Source organism: Apium graveolens, chromosome 5, assembly GCF_009905375.1.
Source record: "Apium graveolens cultivar Ventura chromosome 5, ASM990537v1, whole genome shotgun sequence".
In the NCBI taxonomy this organism is placed as follows: Eukaryota; Viridiplantae; Streptophyta; class Magnoliopsida; order Apiales; family Apiaceae; genus Apium; species Apium graveolens.
Window position 1 is genome coordinate 78,238,053 of NC_133651.1, and position 7,474 is coordinate 78,245,526.

Consider the following 7,474-nt stretch of genomic DNA (forward strand, 5'->3'; position numbering starts at 1 on the left):
CAATTCAAGTGTATGGTAGGAGAAACAAGGAATGCACACACTGTGAGGACACATCATTAAAAGATCCCTCATCCATTCAGAGGGAGCTGCCAACACTCACACTTGAACAACACTCTCTTATCTCTAAAATTTCTTCTCTTCCATCTGCACTTGAATCTAATTCTCAAGTGCAAGAAAAATCAAGTGACTTAGCTCAAGAAGCTTTGTTCACCACCCACACACTCCATTTAGATGGTGAAAGGCTACATGCTGGGGTAGACCTTGATGACACCATCACAAACATGGTGGATTCATCAGTTTTTACTGAAGACCCCATGGATATTTCTAATGCACCTTCATGTGCAAAACAGTCTTCACAGACTGAAAGGTTTGAGGGTAGTACTCCTGAGAGGGAGCTATCTAAATCCTCTCCAATTCAATTGGAGGCCCCTCATGTAGGAACAACTCCCCTCACAACCCTAGCAGAAATTACATTGGCAGTTGAAGCTAGGAGTACAATTGCCCATGATCCTGTCATAGGGGAGGCAAGCATAGCACATTCAAGTGCCAGTGTGTTGCAAGACACATAAGGGTTTGAGGCTGGTGTACATGATAGTAACCCAGTCAAATCCCCTCCAATTCAATTGGAGGTTCCCACTACAAGTGGAGGACAACACATTGTCAAAACTAAAGAGCAATCTATGAGTCAATATGTGACTTTAGTCACAGGTGTCTTCGAACCATCAACCTCACAACCTTCAACTTCCCAACCTCACATTCTCACCAACTGAATCTGTCTCTCAATCCACATCTATAGATGATCTCTTAGTGAAGTAGATTTCTGGACTGACAAACATCTCTCAACATCTACTCACCTCTGATATGATCATTCAGGACTATTAGGCCATCATGCTCACCTACAATGAAGATGTGGAGAAATAGAAGGAGAAAATTATAAATGATGAAGCACATGATGGAAATATGGATGCATGGCTATCTCAAGACTTTGTGTTGGAGATGGATTAAGTCTTGGCCAGATTCAGGGAAGAGTATGTTACTATCCTTGGAAGCAATGAAAAGGACTTGACTCCACAAGAAGTATATGATGCAGTCACAGAAGTGCATAAAGCTCAACTCAAGGCTTTTCACCTTTTTGGTAAAGCTCTTGAAGTCAAATTGACTGGTCATGAAGACAAGATCAGGAAGATGGTAAGGGAAAAGATGGATGAACTCATTCCTTCTCAAACTGAGATCAAAAATCAATTCAAACACTTCTCAGACCAAATGTCCAGATATGATCTCAGTGGTGTAGATAGAAGCATGACACAACTCAAGGATTCCTTTGTTGCCTTGCACAATCAAGTTCAAAATCATATCACCAACTCTAATGACACAAGGTTGAAGTTGGATCAGATGCACACTACAAGATACACTCCTTCTCCTTTGGTCATGGATGAGATTCATAAATTTGTGCAAGCTACATTTGGGTCATCTACTGCTGGCTCTACATCAAGCTCTCGAAAACTTGCATCTACTTTAACAAATCTACAGATTCAATCTCTACAAGGTCAAGTCACAGCATTGCAAGACTCCAACTTTTCTCTCACTGCACAAGTTCAGGCCTTGACATCTCTTGTCAAGAGCCAACAAACAGATATCCAAACCCTGGTGGACTCCCATAAGCATCTTCAAATGTAGAATTCTATAGCTTTGGGAGCCATCATGGGCAAACTCAACATACCACTACCTTCTCTACCTGAACAGGTAAGGCCTGAAATCCCTATTCCCCTCCTCATGCCTGTCAACAAGACTAAGAGGGAGATAGAGGCTAGATTGGCACAATCAAGGTCATCTCATCAACAAGTCCAAGTTGCTGAAAAGCGATTATCTAAAGAAGTTGATCTTGACATGGAGAGATTTATTAGGGCTGCTGAAGGACCTAGTCTGAGCAAATAGTTTGATGAACTACTCAAAGCCTTAAAAGCTTCTCTCGACAACAATCACTTCACATACAAAAAGGCCCTGGACAAGACAATTAACTTCATAAGAGTGATCATGGTCAATCAGGTCAACTTTTTGCAAAAGAGGATAGTGATCAATGTAAATGACTCAGGAACAGACAGATGTACGCAGGTGTCCCTCAATTACCTTGTCTCAAGGAGGGCATCTGAGTTAGATATCTTCATCAACAAAGTCAAAGTTATAACTCATGAAGATACCTTGCTATTAACTGAATTGAGAGATGCTCAAGTGGATGCCTTTCCTGAAGTATATCTACAGCCAAGTAAGGGTATATCATACATATGTCCAAACACCAAACAATTTAAACATTTTCAGATCCCCAAACAGTGTGTTATGAGTAACAAGAAGCTTATCATGATCCTTGAAACTAGTTTAAAAACCAAGAAGAATAAGAACAATGATGATATGGAAATGATAAAGCTACTGAGGAGATATCCAGATAATGCAGAGGCCAACTTGCCCAAAACACAGATCAACAAGGATGATTTGGATGATGATTAGCAGAAGAAAGATGATTAAAATCCTTCTAGCTCAAATCCAATTCAATCCAGTAAGCTATCTGGCAGCAAGAGTGGAGAGAAGAAGAAGGAGGATGACAAGAAAGATGAAGAAAAGAAGAGAAGAAGTGAGAGGAGAAGCAAAAAGCTTCATGATGGCTTAGAACCACATCAAACCCTAAAAATCCAAACACAACTAGCTCAAACCTCAGCTCAACCTAAAACATCAACTATCTCAAACATCAAACCACCTCAAACCTCAAAGCCAAAGTTTCTGTACAAACAAACAACCAACTCTCTTCTAAAAATACCAATCACATCAAGCCAGACAAATCTCAAGAAAATGACAACCTTACCTTTAGCCAAACCTTCACTAAAATTCAAGCACAAATCTGTTGGGAGAAAACCTAAGAAATTCAAGCCTGCAAAGAAAGTGGAAGTCACTGAAAGGGCCATCGGGAACTGTTTCAAGCAATCTGAATTTCTACCTCTAAATTGGTGCATCTCTGACGAAGACCATTTTCAACAACTTGCTGAGGAAATAGTCAAAGTCTGGATTATATCTCTTAGGGAAGTCAGAATTTTCTATGAAGATGGTTCCTTCACCTTTCTTAGTAGCAAATTAATTGACTCTCTTTCAACCACAAAAATTAAGAGAATAATAAGCTTGGTAAAGGACAAGGATACTGCTACAAGGGCATGGAGATCAGTTCTAGCTTAATGGTTGATTGAAAGGGAGGAAACAAAGAAAAGAGAAGAGGCTGAAGCTGAAGAGAGAATGAGGAAGTATGATGAAGAAATAGAGATGTACATAAAAAGATCTGAAGAGTTGAAAATAAAAGGAATGAGTAGAATCTCCAAAAATGGAAAATTTCTCAATATTAAAGCTGGTCAATTTTCAAGATTCAGGATTGATTTACTAGACAAAGGTTACCCAAAAGCAGCAAGACAGGAACTCATAGAAGCTCCAAGTGGGACACCTATTATAGAAGAACTTGAAATTCTTGATTACTTAAAGGACCTACAAAGAGAACAAGCTAATGTAAAAACTGTCTTTACCTGACACTTGTAGCCATTAAACTCTGTAAATTTCCTAATGTATAAATAATTGTAATTTGATCAAGCTTTATGTATCAATTTAATTTTTTATTTCTTTTAAAACTTGGGGTTAGTCTTGTTAACATGCATGAATTTGTGTTAATCAATCTTCTCACAAATTGGGGGAGATTGTTGTACAAGACATGCCTGTACTTTAACAAGACTAAGAAAATTTGTCAACCCTAAGTAAGTTATATTGTTATCTTAATTTGTATTCTGTACTTGTAACACTTAAAGTCTGTAAAAATGTCAATGGAGCAGACTTGAGTCTTTTTCTATAAACAGTGTCAAGCCTAAGAATTCTATCTGGAAGAAGATCAAGAAGATCATGCCTCAGAAGAATTATGAAGAAGCTTGGAGTAAAATAAATTTATTTTAGGAAAAATATTCTAAGTCACGATCTCTACAAGTCACAGATTTAGTGTTATAGAGCAGTCACCCGAGACTCAAAAATGACTAATTTAAAGAACTCAGAGATATCGACAAGACAAAGTGAATTCATGGAGATTGAAAATATCGACAAGTCATTTCTTCACTAAAGAACTCAGAGTTATCGAAAGTCAACATTCATTAGAGAACTCTGAGTTATCGATAAGTTAAATTCCACTAGAGAACTCAGAGATATCGATAAGCCAAAATTCACTAGAGAACTCTGAGTTGTCGACAAGTCAAATTTGACTAGAGAACTCTGAGTTATCGATAAGTCAATAAACCATTAGAGGACTCAGAGATATCGATAAGTCAAAGTGAAGATATTAAGACTAGAGATCTCTACAAGCCAAATTCTCTTATAGAGAACTCAAAGACCTCTACAAGTCAAATCTACTATGGAGCATTAGAGATCTTGATAAGTCAATATACTTATCGAGAAGTCAAGTTCTCTATAGACCAAATGGAGATCTCGAGGTAAAATCTCAAAGTACAGAATTGGAGATCAGTTCAATATCCAAGATCAACAATCAATAAACAATCCAAACAGCTGAATTGACAAGACTACAAAAAGCAGCTTGAAGGATGTGCAAGGTGCAAGATCAATGGTGAGGATTAAAAGACAAAGGAAGATCAAAATGATCACAGGATGCAAAAGATATGCTAAGCCAGAAATAGAAGATATACTTTTCGATAAATGGAAATGACAAGTGACTGTTTACAAAAGCTAATAGCATGTCTTATTGTACACTGTGTAAACCAGCAGTTAACTGAATTATAAAGTTAACATTGGTCCTTTAGTCAGTTGTAATATATTTTTGAGATAGAAAATCTTGTAACTCTCAAGTAGAAGCTAAGCTCTTTATCAACAAATAACGTATAAATTTTATAGCAAAACATTCTTGATTTTTAATATAAAAATTATGTGAGTTTTGAAAAGATTGTGTTCTTATTTATTGCATACTTTTTTACTGCATTAACACATCTTCCCTACAATATTTAATTAACTTTGTTCAACCATAAACATTCAAGAAAAGCTTAAAAGTAAGAAAAAGACATTCACCCCCTCTGTGTGTTATTCATTTCTTAACAGATGACAAATAAAAGCCTTCTGGATCAAATCTAAGTCAAGCTTCTAAAGCAACTGGCAACAAGGACAAAAGTCAAAAGGAGAAGAAGGAGGATCAAAAGACGGATGATGAGAAGAAGAGAGGAAGTGAGAGGAGAAGCAAGAAGAAACATGATGACTCAGAACCACATCAACCAACCCTAAAAATCCAAACAACTCTAGCTCAACCTTCAAATCCAACAACCTCAATCATAAATAAAGGTCGTTTTATAGATAGAGACGTACCAGAGCTAAGGAGAAGGCGTGAGAAGACCGTATAACACAATTCAACCAAGGCGAAGAAGATCTAGTTTATTCTTCTAATTCTTTGTTTTAAGTTGTAACTTTGGATGCTAGTTTTCTTATTCTTGAACCTTTACTTTTGTTTCGTACTTGGTTTTATTAAGTATAAAGACTATATTTATTATACCATGCTTTCATCGGAACCCACGTTGATGATGAGTCCGATTATGGGCTAATCGTTATCGTGGGTTTCTAACAGATTTATTTATGGATTTCTTTAGTTAATTTGTTTCAATGCCTTAGTGTGTGGTGATTGTATGATAACCTAGTTTTGGTTGCGCTTATTCGTCTTATGAGCGTCACGAACTTATGAGATAGCGTGTTAATCTTTAATGAAGCGAAAGTGAATTTAAGGGTTTAGAACTTGCCATGCTAGCATAGGTTCATGTATTTAATATGCATGATTCATAGGTAATTTTAACCATCTTACTTGCCCTATGTAATCACGAAGGAAAACTTGTGCATTAAACCGTTATGTTGTCAAATTCTATAGATACATAGGGTCTCAATATAATTGGTGTCTATTCAGCTTCTATCTCTTTTATGGATGTTTGGTAGTATGGTATTCGTACAACAAAAGTTGGTGTTTATCAGTTTCGTGTTATCTAATTAGTATCATCACCATTACATGCTAAGGTTAAGAACGAAAAGGCTATTGAATGAAGTATCTAATTAAGTTAGAATCCAATATTTGTGTTATATATTATTCCATTCTCTTTGATCTCTTAGTTTATGTTCTTTAGTATAATCTCTTAGTTAATCTTAGTATAACAACCATAAATTATTATTCATCTTAGCATTGGATAATAACCATACTAGTGCTGCATAAATATATTGATAGAAATTAACCTAAATCTATCCCTTTGGGAACGAACTAGAATTTATTCTATATTACTTGCGAAAGCGTATACTTGCGTGAATATTAGCGCGTATTTAGCGACTAACAAGTTTTTGGCGCCACTGCGGGGGATATCGGTGTTAATTTTTAGTTTATGTGTTTATCATCATTGGTCGTTAAAATTCAGTGACTCGGACACTGTTACTTACTTAATTCCTTGTCGTGTTTCAGGTACTCTAGCGAGCGTGTATGCATACGCATTCTCGGTCTCGTAAGAGGATACTGGATTAAGATGAGGAAGAAGTTGTAGTAGTTAGAGAGAAAGTTAAAGAAGAGATCTTAGTTGAGAAATAAGAAGAAGTTCTTACTGCAATAGGAGAACCAGAAGCGAATCCAAAGGCTTTGATGGACTATTCTCTACCGAAGATCGATGATATTCAGTCTAGCATTGTTCGCTCAGCCATCTCGGCAAATACCTTTGAGATCAAGTCGAACACGATTCAGATGATACAGAAGTCAGTTTAGTTTTGGGGTTCTCCGACAGAAGACCCCAACATGCACATCAGAGAATTCATCGAGATCTATAAAACTTTCAAGTTCAATGGAGTTTCCGAAGATGCTATTAAGTTGAGGCTTTTCCCATTCTCTCTGCTGGATAAAGCTAAGTGCTGGTTACATTCTCTACCACCAGGGTCTATCACCAAATGGGAGGATCTCGCTCAGAAGTTCTTAACCAAATTATTTCCTATGGTGAAGACTGTTGCAATCAGAAACACACTCACTCAATTTGCTTAGCAATCTGGAAAATCTTTATGCGAGGTTTGGGATCGATATAAGGAGATTCTTAGGAAGTGTCCTCATCATGGGATGCCTGACTGGATGATCATTAACTGTTTCTATAATGGTTTGGGTGCTACTTTTTGACCCATGCTTGATGTAGCATCAGGAGGAGCCTTGTGGGCTTAAAGCTACAATAAAGCTTATGAATTGATTTAACTGATGACTGGTATTGAATACCAGAATCCTAATTAGAGACTATCTCAGGGTAAGGTAGCAGGAATTCTGGAGTTGGATGCAGCTACCATTATAGTTGCTCAACTTAAGGCTTTAACAATGAAGGTGGATTCTCTGTCTAATTGTGGAGTTAATCAGATCACTAGTGTCTGTAAGCTTTGTGCTGGTGCCCATGAGACTGATCAG

General features: G+C 37.1%; 1 non-coding gene across 1 annotated transcript; it reads right to left on the reverse strand.

Annotated features, from left to right (window-relative positions):
• Positions 1–7,036: 7,036 nt before the first annotated feature.
• Positions 7,037–7,143, reverse strand: LOC141662779 (small nucleolar RNA R71). Its single transcript, XR_012550871.1, has one exon. It is a non-coding gene; the product is annotated as a small nucleolar RNA R71 (small nucleolar RNA).
• Positions 7,144–7,474: the final 331 nt, after the last annotated feature.